The following is a 15,142-nucleotide window of genomic DNA, read 5'->3' on the forward strand; positions in this document are numbered from 1 at the left end:
TTATATACCGTATATACTCGAGTATAAGCCTACCCCCCTAATTTTGCAACAAAAAACTGGGAAAACTTAATGACTCGAGTATAAGCCTAGGGTGGGAAATGCAGCAGCTACCGGTAAATGTCAAAAGTAAAAATAGATACCAATAAAAGTAAAATTAATTGAGACATCAGTAGGTTAAGTGTTTTCGAATATCCATATTGAATCAGGAGCCCCATATAATGCTCCATAAAGGTTATGATGGCCCCATAAGATGCTCCATATTAAAATATGCCCCATATAATCCTGCATAAAGGTTAATAATGGCCCCATAAGATGCTCCATAGACATATTTGCCCAATATAATGCTGCACAAATGCTGATTATGGCCCCATAAGATGCTCCATAAAGATATTTGCCCCATATAGTGCTGCAGAAACGTTGATTATGGCCCCATACAGACACTTGCCCCATACAGTGCTGCACAAACGTTATGGCCCCATATAGACACTTGCCCCATATAGTACTGCACAAACATTATGGCCCCATACAGACACTTGCCCCATGTAGTACTGCACAAACGTTATGGCCCCATACAGACACTTGCCCCATATAGTACTGCACAAACGTTATGGCCCCATACAGACACTTGCCCCATATAGTGCTGCACAAATGTTATGGCCCCATACAGACACTTGCGCCATATAGTGCTGCACAAACATTATGGCCTCATACAGACACTTGTGCCATATAGTGCTGCACAAACGTTATGGCCCCATACAGACACTTGCCCCATGTAGTGCTGCACAAACGTTATGGCCCGATACAGACACTTGCCCCATACAGTGCTGCACAAACGTTATGGCCCCATATAGTGCTGCACAAATGTTATGGCCCCTTATAGTGCTGCACAAACATTATGGCCCCATATAGTGCTGCACAAACGTTATAGCCCCATATAGTGCTGCACAAATGTTATGGCCCCATATAGTGCTGCACAAACGTTATGGCCCCATATAGTGCTGCACAAACGTTATGGCCCCATATAGTGCTGCACAAATGTTATGTCCCCATATAGTGCTGCACAAACGTTATGGCCCCTTATAATGCTGCACAAACGTTATGGCCCCACAGATGCTCCATACAGACACTTGCCCCATTTGCTGTGATAAAAAAAAAAAAAATCACATACTCACCTCTCCGTCGCTCAGGCCCCTGGCACTTTCAATAGTCACCTGCTCTTCACTCCGGCGCCGCTCCATCTTCAGCACTGGCGTTCAGGCTGAGGGCGCACACTGACCACGTCACCGTGCCCTCTGAACTGAGCGCCACTGCTGAAGATGGAGCGGCGTCGGAACGAGGAGCAGGTGACTATCACGCAGCGCAGCGCTCCCCTCCCTGTTATACTTACCTGCTCCTGGCGCTGTGCAGGTCCCTGCTTCCCCGGCGCTGCAGCTTCTTCCTGTAGTGAGCGGTCACCGTTACCGCTCATTACAGTAATGAATATGCGGCTCCACCTCTATGGGAGGTGGAGCCGCATATTCATTACTGTAATGAGCAGTACCATGTGACCGCTCAGTACAGGAGGAAGCTGCCAGCGCCGGGAAGCAGGGACCTGCAGGGACCACGCCAGGAGCAGGTAAGTATAATTAGACAGCCCCCGCTCCCCCTCACCTGCCGACCCCTGGGTATGACTCGAGTATAAGCCGAGAGGAGGACTTTCAGCCCAAAAAGTGGGCTGAAAATCTCGGCTTATACTCGAGTATATACGGTAGTTCTCCTAGGGCAAAACTCTGGGTTAATGGTCATATAAGGGATACCCCTTATTTTTGCAATAGTCATAGAGCCACTTGCCTGTTTGATACAAAATAATCCTGCAATCTCTGGCTTTCGGTGTGGGTCAATAGAGATGAAAATCTCTCTATACGCAGATGATATTCTTTTTTGTGGGGTCCTAAGCACTCCTGTAGGACTAGTGATGGTCATAATTAAAACATACAGGAAATGATCGGGCCTTCTAATTAACTGGACCAAATCAGTCCTTATGCCTGTTGATCCTCTTACAGAGGAATACTCATTGGAACATGTACAAATTGAAATAGTAAACTTTTAAAAGGCTAAGTTTCCCCCTAAAAATAGTTATCAAAGAAGGAACTCTCCCTGCACCTCTTTTGAGGTCCGATATTAACTATTATCGCCGAACTTGATTATTAATAATTAATATCCACATAATATGCCTCAACGCTATCTTTTCCTTATATCATATGCCAACTGAGACAAAACCGTGTATCAATAAAGGATATTTATCACACACACAAGTCTACAGTCTATTACATACATATATATTTATATCCAAGCTGGCGACTATAAATTATATATATATATATATATATATATATATACACACACACATATATGCTGATATTACAACACTAATACAGTAATATCACTACAGTATACAGTAATATCACAACAATATCACACAGTAAAAACCCACAATTAACTGCCTGAATTACCCGATTCACACATGCAATATCAGCCCTCCCACCTATGCCTTACTATCCCTAAGGACTAAGAGGGTTAAGATTATACTCAGCCACCATGTGTGTCCATCATCGTCCACAGAAGCAAGAGAGGCAAGAGAGAGCCCAAGGATATGTCTTGTCTATTTTATGTGTCTAGTTAAAAGAGGAGTGTCCAGCCCCATGTGCGGGGAATGATGTCACAAGTCTATTGTCCACTGGCAAAGGTACATACCCTCAATAAACCTGTCTTACCAGCACATGGCAGATTACAGCAAGGTGGAAGAGGGGCTACTGAGCACATGTGGGGAAATTATATATAGATAGATATATATCACTGTACACATCTCTATGTAAAGATATACATTGTGGGGCACTTCCCTTCTACAAAACTCTTTTAAATATCTTGGGGTAATAGTCTCTGCTAACCTTCAGGACTTTCATTCACATAATTTAGCCCCCCTGCTGTTAAAATTTAGGTCTAAGGTGGATGCATGGGGTCACCTCCTGATGTCTCTAGTGGGAAGAAGCAATCTTTTGAAAATGATCCTAATGCCACAACTCCTGTATTTTCTTCATAATACTCCGATTTGGATTCCTATGGCTTGCTTTCATAAAATACATGGGCTTTTTCGGGAACTTGTCTGGAAAAAAGAGCAACCCAGAATTAAACTTGAAACCCTGCAAAGGGGAAATGATAATGGAAGCCTATCAGTTCCAAATGCTTGGTTATACTTCATAGCCTCGCAGGTACAACAGTTTCAGGGCTGGGATACAACTGACCACTGTGGAGCTTCGAGTCAGCTAATAAAGGAGGGCACTAAATGGGAGATACCACTAATAGCTATTGAGGCTGGTTTTCTCAGGGAAAATGAGTCAACAGTTCACACTCTAAATTTGATCTATAAAATCTGGCATAGGGGCAAGGATATTCTCCATATCAAGGGATTCACAAACTATTCCCCAGTGTGTCACACTGCTAAATTAAGTGAAATAACTAAATTAGAGGGCTTTGGTAAATGGAAACGCAGAGGGATTTTGCTATTGACTCAAATAATACGTGACCGATCAATCCAAAGTTTTGATTAGATTCACTCTGGGTTTAGCATTCCACTTAGAGCCTTCTATCAGTATTTGCAGCTTCGTCATGCCTTCCAGACACAAATTAGGACTACTAAGGTAGATATCACTAATCACTATATCTTAGATTTAATTGTTACAGCATCTAATATGAAGGGCCCTATTTACTCTATTTACAGTATATTATTACCCTTATATCTAGATAAGAATCCTATGTTGGTCATATCAAAGTGGGAAGAGGATGTTGACCCATATCTGAAGAACAATGGAGTGAAAAACTAGAAACAACACCTATACTATCTTTATCTTGAGTCCCAAAGAATGTCCCAAATTGTCCTTTTCCACAGGGTATGTTAAAGGTACCTTCACACTGAACGATATCGCTAGCGATCCGTGACGTTGCAGCGTCCTGGCTAGCGATATTGTTGAGTTTGACAGGCAGCAGCAATCAGGATCCTGCTGAGACATCGTTGGTCGGAGCAGAAAGTCCAGAACTTTATTTCGTCGCTGGACTCCCGCAGACATCGCTGAATCGGCGTGTGTGATGCCGATTCAGCGATGTCTTCACTGGTAACCAGGGTAAACATCGGGTTACTAAGCGCAGGGCCGCGCTTAGTAACCCGATGTGTACCCTGGTTACCAGCGTAAACGTAAAAAAAAAAAACACTACATACTTACATTCTGGTGTCTGTCCCCCGACGCTGTGTGTTATGATCAGGTGACCTTGGAGCAGCATGAAAACTTTCACTGGAGTAGGTGGTAACTATACTGACCGCAAATCCTGATCTTAGCACTGCAACTAGAAGTAGCCGTGGGGTGTGCCTAACAAAACCTAGACACCTCGTCACAGCCGGAGGACTAAATACCCCTATAGATGGAAATAGGAAATCTACCTTGCCTCAGAGCAGAACCCCAAAGGATAGGCAGCCCCCCACAAATATTGACTGTAAGCAGTAGAGGAAAAGACACATGTAGGCAGGAAACAGGAATTAGCAAAAGAGGCCAGTCTAGCTAAAATAGGAAAGTATAGGACAGGATACTAAGCGGTCAGTATTAAAATCCTTCCAAAAATATCCACAGCATAAAATACTAAAACTCCACCATCTAACTAAAGATGTGGCGCGTATATCTGCAACTCCAGAGAATCCAACAAGACTGAAAAAACACTGACACAGTCTAAGCTGGACAAGAAAAACAAATGAATAGCACAGAATATAAGCACACAGCTTGTGTGCCACAGAAAAAGAAACAGACACTTATCTTTGCTGAATTGGCAGCTAAGCAGGAGAAGCCAGAAAGTGATCCAACACTTCACAAGAAACATTGACAACTGGAAAGGACTAATGAATCCTGCACACCTAAATATCCCAGTCAGAACTGCAATCAGCAGATACACCTGGCCAGGACTGTGACTCAGAAACAACTGCATTCCCACATTCAACCACTGGAGGGAATCCAAAAGCAGAATTCACAACAGCTGTGCTTCTCTGCACTGTGTAAGCGCCGGCCGGAAAGCAGAGCACAGCGGTGACGTCACCGCTGTGATTTCCGGCTGGCGCTCACAGTCAGTGCAGAGAAGCACAGCGCCGGGGGACAGACACCGGAATGTAAGTATGTAGTGTTTTTTTTTTTTTTATGTTTACGCTGGTAACCAGGGTAAACATCGGGTTACTAAGCGCAGCCCTGCGCTTAGTAACCCGATGTTTACCCTGGTTACCAGGGGACTTCGCATAGTTGGTCGCTGGAGAGCTATCTGTGTGACAGCTCTCCAGCGACCACACAGCGATGCTGCAGCGATCGGGATAGTTGTCTAGATCTCTGCAGCGTCGCTAAATGTGACGGTACCTTTAGACACCTAATATATTGTTTAAAATTGGGGCTCGGACTGAAGACTCATGTTCGAGATGCTGAATGAATGGGGCCCATCTGATGCAAATGCTATGAAAATGTGGTGATATAGGCCACTACAGGGTGGGGGTGACCTCCCCGATTAAACGAGAATTCAGGATACACATGCAACTTGATCCTAGGGTGTGCATACTGGGACATCTGGAGGTGGGGGTAGATTTAACATCCCCTATGACTACCCCCATTCTGAGAACACTGTTTCTGGCCAGGAAATTGTTAGCATTGCACTGGTTAGACTGTTTTCCCTCAATATTGGAGTAATTGAAAGCTAAAATTAATATTACCATATGCCTGGAGAGAGGTACTTACATTAAAAAGGAATTCAATAAAAAGTTTATAAATATATGGAATGGTGGCTGGTCACCCGTGGGGTGACATCTGTGGACCTACTCAGAATAACTGTACTAGACCAGTTGGCTATTTTGGCTTTTTAAATATTGTATGTTGAGGACATATAGATACCAATTTTTTTCTGTTTGTAAACATGTTGTTAATGAACATACAACCAAAACTAGTTTTGGTATAATCCCTGTATTTAATAACATGTCACCAGTCTTTGGGAAAATCTTCATTTGGACAAAATTGATAATTTTGTTTGGCACAGACTACCTTAGCAGGTACAGGGCTATATAAACTTTAAGGGTTAAACTTGTTTATTAAGTTTATTGTTTTTGTGCTATAATGTATAATTTATGTAATTGTTTATAAAATCAAATAATCAATAAAAATGATCTGATTTAAAAAAATAAGTGTACTCAAAAGCTTCACAGAGTCAAGAGAAGGAAATCAGCACCTATGCCCAAAATTGTTTTAGCCTGGATCCAGGGCAGGACGAAGTAGTGTCCGAGCAGCATCCTGACCCTCGTCTTCAGACGGTAACCCCCAGGGATAGAGATGAACCTGGTGAAACTCAGATATCTGAGGCTCACATGGACTGTACTGTCAGGGCAGAAAGAGGAGGAGGGCGACTCCAAGGTCGAGGAATGTCACACAGGGGATGATAATAATGAGGTGGTAGATACCAGAGGCACATAGCTGGGAAGGTCATCTGAGGAGGAAAACAAGGAGGTTACGTTGTGCTGTATGGTGTAGACATGTAGTAATGCAGAAAAAGAAAACAAAAAGCAGCACCAAAAGAAAACAAAGGGTGCTAAAAATCCTTCCAGGTATATACCAAACCTCATGCTATTATCCAGAAAAATGAAGACAGCACTCCAATAGAAAAAATAAATGTGGTTTATTGGCCCATGTGTGAGATTTCAGTCCAGAATGTGGACCTTGAGAAAGGTCCACATCCTGGACTGAAACGTTGCACATGGGCCAATAAACCACATTTATTTTTTCTATTGAGTGCTGCCTTCATTTTTCTGGATAATAGCATGTAGTAATGCAACTCCGACGAGCAATGCATCTTCATGCTGGACAAAAGATCTACATTTAAAGCTTCCTCCACTGCTTCTGCTTCCTCCTCTATCTCCTCTGGGGCCTCTACCTGTGCCCTCAACCTCTGCCTTAATGAGAGACGCATTTCAACAGTGCAGAGTGAATCCTCACCACCTCCGTACTATGCAGCCAGGGCTTACCGCAATCAGGCAGTGTAAAAATTAATATGGTTTGGAGATCGCAATCATACAGCTGAAGAGTTGTGGACAGCTCTCCAAGCTGAATTTGAGCAATAGTTGTCTCCGCTAAACCTGCATCCACGGAAATCCATACCTGATAACAGTGTGAACCTGGTGGCGGCCCTAGAGCGGGGGAAGCTCACACACATGCCTTGCATGGCACACTTCCTCAATCTGGTGGTAGAGCTTTTTCTCCGCCACTATCCAGGCCTGGGTGAGCTGCTGCAGAAAGCATGGAAGCTGTGTGCTCTCTTTTGCCGTTTGCACCCCTCAGGTCATTGACTTGCATCGATATCTGTATCTTTGTCCATGCCAGTTAACAGGTTGATATGCGATGTGCCAACATGGTAGTATTCCACTCCGCACATGTTGCAGCGACTGAGGCACCAGCAATGAGCCATGATGCAATGTGTCATGTCGTATAGCCTGGGAAAACGCAGTCCAGACGTGGCGCATATCACATTTCCATTGCGATCTCCTAGTCCATGCCCTCATCATCTTCCGCCTTGACTACTGTAACCTCCTGCTCTGTGGCCTCCCCTCGAACACTCTCGCACCCCTCTAATCTATTCTAAACTCAGCTGCCCGACTAATCCACCTGTCCCCCCGCTATTCCCCGGCCTCTCCCCTCTGTCAATCCCTTCACTGGCTCCCCATTACCCAGAGACTCCAGTACAAAAGCCTAACCATGACATACAAAGCCATCCCCAACCTGTCTCCTCCATACATCTCTGACCTCGTCTCCCGGAACTTTCCTGCACACAACCTCCGATCCTCACAAGATCTCCTTCTCTACTCCCCTCTTATCTCCTCTTCCCACAATCGCATACAAGATTTCTCTTGCGCATCACCCCTACAGTGGAACTCTCTACCACAAAATATCAGACTCTCACCTACAATCGAAACCTTCAAAAAGAACCTGAAGACCTACCTCTTCCGGCAAGCCTACAACCTGCAGTAATCACCTATCGACCAAACCACTGCACGACCAGCTCTATCCTTACCTACTGTATCCTCACCCATCCCTTGTAGATTGTGAGCCCTCGCGGGCAGGGTCCTCTCTCCTCCTGTACCAGTTGTGACTTGTATTGTTCAAGATTATTGTACCTGTTTATATTATGTATACCCCTCCTCAAATATAAAGTGCCATGGAATAAATGGCGCTATAATAATAAATAATAATAGTTTACAGAGGGAGCGCAGATGAAGGACCTGTGCACCCTTCTGCACAGTTTCTAAATGGATGCTAAGATGGTTAGTGCTGACGACGCCCTCATCAGCATAACTATTATGGTAATCAATATGCTGGAGCAGACATTGAATAGCCTGCGGGAGGAGATGGTGGTCCCTGAAGAAGAGGAGGAAGCAGAGGAGGATGCAGAAGGGATAATATTGTCTCAAAGTTCCAGACTGTCATCACACAGGAGGGTGCCAAGGGAGGGAGGATTACTGGGATCAAGGGGGCTGGTGATAACAGACAAACTGTTGGTGAAGATACAAGATCCGAGGAACAAATGGAGGAGGAAAAGGTGATGGATGAGCAACTGTCATTAGATGAAGAGGATAATCCTCCCCTCTGTTTTGATCATGGTTGGCAGGAGGGGACAGAGGAAACAAGCATCAGTGTTACCCAGCCACCAACACAGCATGGGCTTGGACCTCATTGTAGAGCCCAACATATGAGTGCCTTCTTGCTGCACTATCTGTAACATGATCCCCATATAGATATGATTAGAAATAGTGGTGACTACTGGATTGCCACTCTGTTAGATCTATATTATAAAACCAAATTTTGCCAGATGCTTTCTGCCCTCGAATGCTGGAGTAACGAAACAAGCTTTTATACAACCTTAAGAGAGCTTTTCCCCAAGACAGCAGTGAAGCACACAGTTCACATTGCAGCTCCAGACTTCCAATCCTCGGCACATCAATATGTCAGCACTAAAACATTAGCAACAGCAGTAGTAGTAGTGTAAGTGGAAGAGCAATTTTTGTGAGTCCTTTGACACTTTTTTGACAAGCTCATGCACCAGCACAACAGAGTCCAAGTCTTGCACGTGGTGAACGAATGGAGAGGATGGTGCAGGAGTATTTAGAACTGAATATCAATTCCATCAGGGAGAGTTTGGACCCTTTCACATTTTGGTCTTCAAAAATGGATGAGTGGCCTGAGTTCACCTCACATGCCTTCGAGGTTTTATCGTGCCCGGCAGCCAACATTCTCTCAGAACATGTCTTCAGTGCTGCTGGTGGTATCCTGATGGATAAGCGCAGTCGGTTGTCCCCTGAAAGTGTAGCCCGCCTAACTTTCATCAAGATTAATAAATCATGGATCTCCAAGAACTTTTGCACCCCAATCGCAGACTGTACAGACTAGGAGATATTGCATTTTTTAGTATGCTGCATTAATGTCGCGTATCTGCATGCTGTGATATCCTTAGTGTGGCTTCTGTGCCTGCTTTTTCTGCTGCTGCAGATGTTAACACAAATTTGTGGAAATCTAACTGTCATGGTTGGTCTACATCTGCTGGGTTGGCTGTAGTGGAAGATGTGTTGGTCCCAATTATACTATTTCTACTCTCGTGAAATTTATGCCACTTCGGTGGTGTCAGGCCCTCATTTTATTAAATTTGAAAACTCCTGGTTGGGTGTCCATCTGCTGAATGGTTCGGAGTGAAAGACCTGTCAATCGCTATTATACTATTTCTACTGTGGGGAAATTGATGCCACTTTGGCAATGTTTGCCAATAATTTTTGGAAATGTGCATTAGTGCATACTGCTCCAGCTAACCTCCTTGTTTATATGTCTTCTATGGTTTGAAGTATAGGCGTTAGGTGAGAATAGCTGTGTTTATTATTTTTAAAAATAGAAAACTGTGTTTTGTTTTATTTCTAACTAGCTGAACTAGGGTTATTAACTGCTGTTAGCAAAATAGAATGTGTTAACAAAAATTTATTCTGCACACAAAAACCACAAAACAAATAGATAGAAATGTAATTATTAAAAGGAAAAACCTAAGCTAATAGAAGCATTTCACAACATATATTTCAACACCAGAGATATTCCACACAGATTTAACTAAATAGGCCAAGTAATGTGAAGTAATCTTCTACTACTTATTTGAGAGCCTTTTGATAAACGACATTCTTAGTTTTTCCTTCAGGTGCAAAGACGAACAGATTTTTGGCTGTTCCAACTCTTGAACAGGCCACATAAAGTTGACCATGAGAAAAGCATGGAGATTGTAAATTGATTCCAACTACTTTCAAGGACTGTCTTCCCTCTCCTCAGAAAGTTCATTGGCCCTTGAGGAGGCAGCTCTTGTTTTCGTGTCTGTAAGCCTTGCTTCCGTCTCCTCAGAAAGTTAATTGGCCCTTGAGGAAGCAGCTCTTGTTCCCTTGTCTGCAAGCCTCACTTCCCTCTGCTCAGAAAGTTCATTGGCTCTTGAGGAAGCAGCTGCTGTTCTCGTGTGTATCAGCCTTGTTTCTCGGTCTTTACATTTTTCATTGGTCCATAATGCAGCTTTTCTTTTCGCATCAGCTGACATTCGTGCCATGGAATTCCTTTTCTTATGAGGCATTTTTGTGGTAAAAATAGTCTGTAACTGGCAGTTTCTATATTCTCTCACATAGAGGTAATGTGACTGACATCAGCCTTTCCACCAACACACCATAACTGACATGCTATTACCTCGCACAAGCTTTGTTATACTGAGAATGTCCTTTGTTGCCTATATTAACCAATCAGAGCTCAGATTAATTAACTGTAGCAAAATAGAAGTTGAGCTGTGATTGGTTGCTATTGGCAGCCTGATAAATCCCCAGCCAACAGGAAGCCCTCCCCCTGGCAGTATATATTAGCTCACACATACACATAATAGTCAGGTCATGTGACTAGGTCATGTGACTGACAGCTGCCGTATTTCCTATATGGTACATTTGTTGCTCTTGTAGTTTGTCCACTTATTAATCAGATTTTTATTTTTGAAGGATAATACCAGACTTGTGTGTGTTTTAGGGCGAGTTTCATGTGTCAAGTTGTGTGTGTTGAGTTGCGTGTGGCGACATGCTTGTAGCGACTTTTGTGAGATGAGTTTTGTGTGGTGACATACGTGTAGCAATTATTTGTGTGTCGAGTTGCATGTGACAGGTTAGTGTAGCAAGTTGTGTGCAGCAAGTTTTGCGCATGGTGAGTTTTGCGCGTGGTGAGTTTTATGTGTGGTGCGTTTTGAGTATGTGCAAGTTTTGTGTGAGGCAACTTTTGCATGTGTTGAAACTTTTCTGCATGTGGCAATTTTTCTGCGTGTGCAAGTTTTGCGTGTGGCGAGTTTTGAGTGGCGACTTTTGTGTTTCGACTTTTATGTGGCGAGGTTGGTGTATGTGTGGTGGAATGTGTGCTAAGGGTGGTATATGTGTTCAAGCACATGGTAGTGTGTGGAGCATTTTGTGTGTGTGTTCATATCCCCGTGTGTGGTGAGTATCCCAAGTCGGGGCCCCACCTTAGCAACTGTACGGTATATACTCTTTGGCTCCATCGCTCACATTCTTTAAGTCCCCCATGTTCACATCTGGCAGCTGTCAATTTGCCTCCAACACTTTTCCCCCATTATGCAGATAGGTGCAAAATTGTTTGGTGACTTGGAACACGTGGGGTTAAAATTTCACCTCACAACATAGCCTATGACGCTCTCGGGGTCCAGATGTTTGACTGTGCAAAATTTTGTGGCTGTAGCTGCGAAGGTGCAGATGCCAATCCCGGACATACACACATGCATGCACCCACATTCAGCTTTATATTTTAGATAAAGGACTTTATTCTTGCTGTGTCTCTATTTACAATAGAACTATAGGATTAGAAATGGATAGGTGTCTTATAGATGCCTCTCCATTACTAAGCCGTGGGCTTGATGTCACCAGGCAATACAAAGGTGACATCAGACCAACAAATACAGTTACGTCCATATATATTTGGATAGAGATAACATTTTTCTAATTTTGGTTATAGACATTACCACAATGAATTTTAAACAAAACAATTCAGATGCAGTTGAAGTTCAGACATTCAGCTTTCATTTGAGGGTATCCACATTAAAATTGGATGAAGGGTTCAGGAGTTTCAGCTCCTTAACATGTGCCACCCTGTTTTTAAAGGGACCAAAAGTAATTGGACAGATTAAATAATTTTAAATAAAATGTTCATTTCTAGTACTTGGTTGAAAACCCTTTGTTGGCAATGACTGTCTGAAGTCTTGAACTCATGGACATCACCAGACGCTGTGTTTCCTAATTTTTGATGCTCTGCCAGGCCTTCACTGCAGTGGTTTTCAGTTGCTGTTTGTTTGTGGGCCTTTCTGTCTGAAGTTTAGTCTTTAACAAGTGAAATGCATGCTCAATTGGGTTGAGATCAGGTGACTGACTTGGCCATTCAAGAATATTCCACTTCTCTGCTTTAATAAACTCCTGGGTTGCTTTGGCTTTATGTTTTGGGTCATTGTCTATCGGTAGTATGAAACGACGACCAATCAGTTTTGCTGCATTTGGCTGGATCTGAGCACACAGTATGTCTCTGAATACCTCAGAATTCATTCGGCAGCTTCTGTCCTGTGTCACATCATCAATAAACACTAGTGACCCAGTGCCACTGACAGCCATGCATGCCCAAGCCATCACACTGCCTCCGCCGTGTTTTAGGCCGGTTTCACACGTCAGTGGCTCCGGTACGTGAGGTGACATTTTCCTCACGTACCGGAGACACTGACTCACGTAGACACATTAAAATCAATGTGTCTCTGCATATGTCAGCGTGTTTTCACGGACCATGTGTCCGTTTGGAAAACACGGAGACATGTCAGTGTTCGTGGGAGCGCACGGATCACACGGACCCATTAAAGTCAATGCTGTCCGTGTGCAGTCCGTGTGCCATGCAGGAGACAGCGCTACAGTAAGCGCTGTCCCCCCAGCTTGTGGTGCTGAAGCCCCATTCATTTCTTCTCTCCAGCAGCGTTCGCTGGAGCGAAGGAATGAAAATGCTTTTTTTTTTTCTTGTTAAAATAAAGTTCCCGGTAATCTCCCCTCTCCCTCCCCCTGTGCGCCCGCCCACTGGCATTATAATACTTACCCAGCTCCCTCGATGCTTCCTCTTAGCGTCGCAGCTCTTCCTGTATGAGCGGTCACGTGGTGCCGCACATTACAGTGATGAATATGCGGCTCCACCTCCCATAGGGAATCTTGCCTTGCGCACGTGCAGTATGCTTTGCCCAACTGCGGGCAAAGCCGAAAAGCATTAGTGTGCATGCGCCGGCGCACTATGTCCCGGAAGTATTTCGCTGTGTTCCGGGACATAGTGCACCAGCGCATACGCACTGATGCTTTTTGGCTTTGCCCGCAGTTGGGCAAAGCATACTGCGTGTGCACAAGGCAAGATTGCCTTGCGCAGGCGTGTACTACAGAGGACAAAGAATGAACTTCAATCCAATATTGCGGCCAGCATGCAGCCAGTGGGTAAGGAAAGGGTGAATCAAACACCTGAAAACTCCGCCCATATGACTGAAAACCGTTCCAGCCAAATTCAGGTGACAGGTTCCCTTTAACTGTATAAACCTCACTTGCCACTGCTACAGGGCAAGTGGGAAGAGCCGAGCAAAGTGCCAGAATTGAAGCATCTAATAGATGTGCCTTTTCTGGGCAGCTGCGGGCTGCTATTTTTAGACTGTGGGGGGTCAATATCCATGGTGCCTTACCAGCCTGAGAATACCAGCCCCCAGCTGTCAGCTTTAGCAAGGTTGATTGTCAAAAATAGGGGGACCCCATGCTGATTTTTAAAATTATTTATTTAAATAACCCCTCTATTCTTGATAACCAGCCTTGCAGAAGCTGACAGCAGAGGGTTGCAGCCCCCAGCTGTGAGTTTTGCCTGGCTGGTTATATAAAATAGTGGGGAACCCACGCCGTGTTTTTTCATTTATTTATTAATAGTGCAGGCAGCGGGTGATGAATACTCCCATCAGCCGCTCCTGCCATCACTGTTATTAGCGGCAGCAGTTTTAAACTTATGGGAGTAATTGTCCCATCAGCTGCTGTCATTGTTATTACTTGACTATAACTCCCATCATTCTCCCCTACTCGCACTGATCGCAGGCAGAGCAGGGGAGAATGAGAGCCATATTCAGTACCCGGCGCTGGGGAACAGCGCTTACGGTAGCGCTTCTTCCCTGGCGCCCAAACATGTGGTACTGATGTGGCACATGGTTGCCACACGTGTGCTGCAAGTATTACACAGATGGACACACAGACACTGACTTCTTCGGTACCAGTTTTTCCAGTACCGGAAATATCATGACGTGAGGAACCAACCTAAGTCTGTGTTTGTGCTATAGAGCTTGAATGAAGACCTCAGAATGTTACAAAAGTCTTTTCAGGACAATTGGAAGCTTTGAAGAATTTGCAATTCAAGGTGAAATTATTGACTGCAACTCAATTTTTCGGGAAAAAATATTCAAAGCTGGTAAATTCACATTTCAAAAGATATGCTCATCCCTATAAAATAAACATTTAAAGGTGGGTTACTTTGATACAAATCATGGCTTGACTTATATGATTTATCACACAGCCTTTCAAAACAGCAATATCACCACTAACATATATTGGAATTTCTCTTATATACATAGTACATTGCGAAATAGCCAATTATGGAAGCATGTCCTCCAACAGCAGTTTATAGAAACTACCTTTTTAACAGGTTGTTTCAAGTTTTAACATTACAGACCTCCTAGCTTCCAGTTTGCTGGAGCATCTCTTTGACTGGCAGCATCGTCGATACCAGCCTGAACTGTATGTATTCACAATGAAATTACATGGTGCAGCATTGCTATTTTCATCGAAGGCGTTGGGAGCTGGAATCCAAACAAGTATAGCTGGTTGTATAGGGGCTATAGTTCCATCCTCAGCATAGTATTGTCATCGAGGAGAGATGGAAATGCTATCCCAAGTAGTTTTTTGGCAGGGGTATGCAATCTCAGGCAGTATCTAAACGAG

This window comes from Ranitomeya imitator, chromosome 3 (genome assembly GCF_032444005.1).
Source record: "Ranitomeya imitator isolate aRanImi1 chromosome 3, aRanImi1.pri, whole genome shotgun sequence".
NCBI classification, from domain to species: domain Eukaryota; kingdom Metazoa; phylum Chordata; class Amphibia; order Anura; family Dendrobatidae; genus Ranitomeya; species Ranitomeya imitator.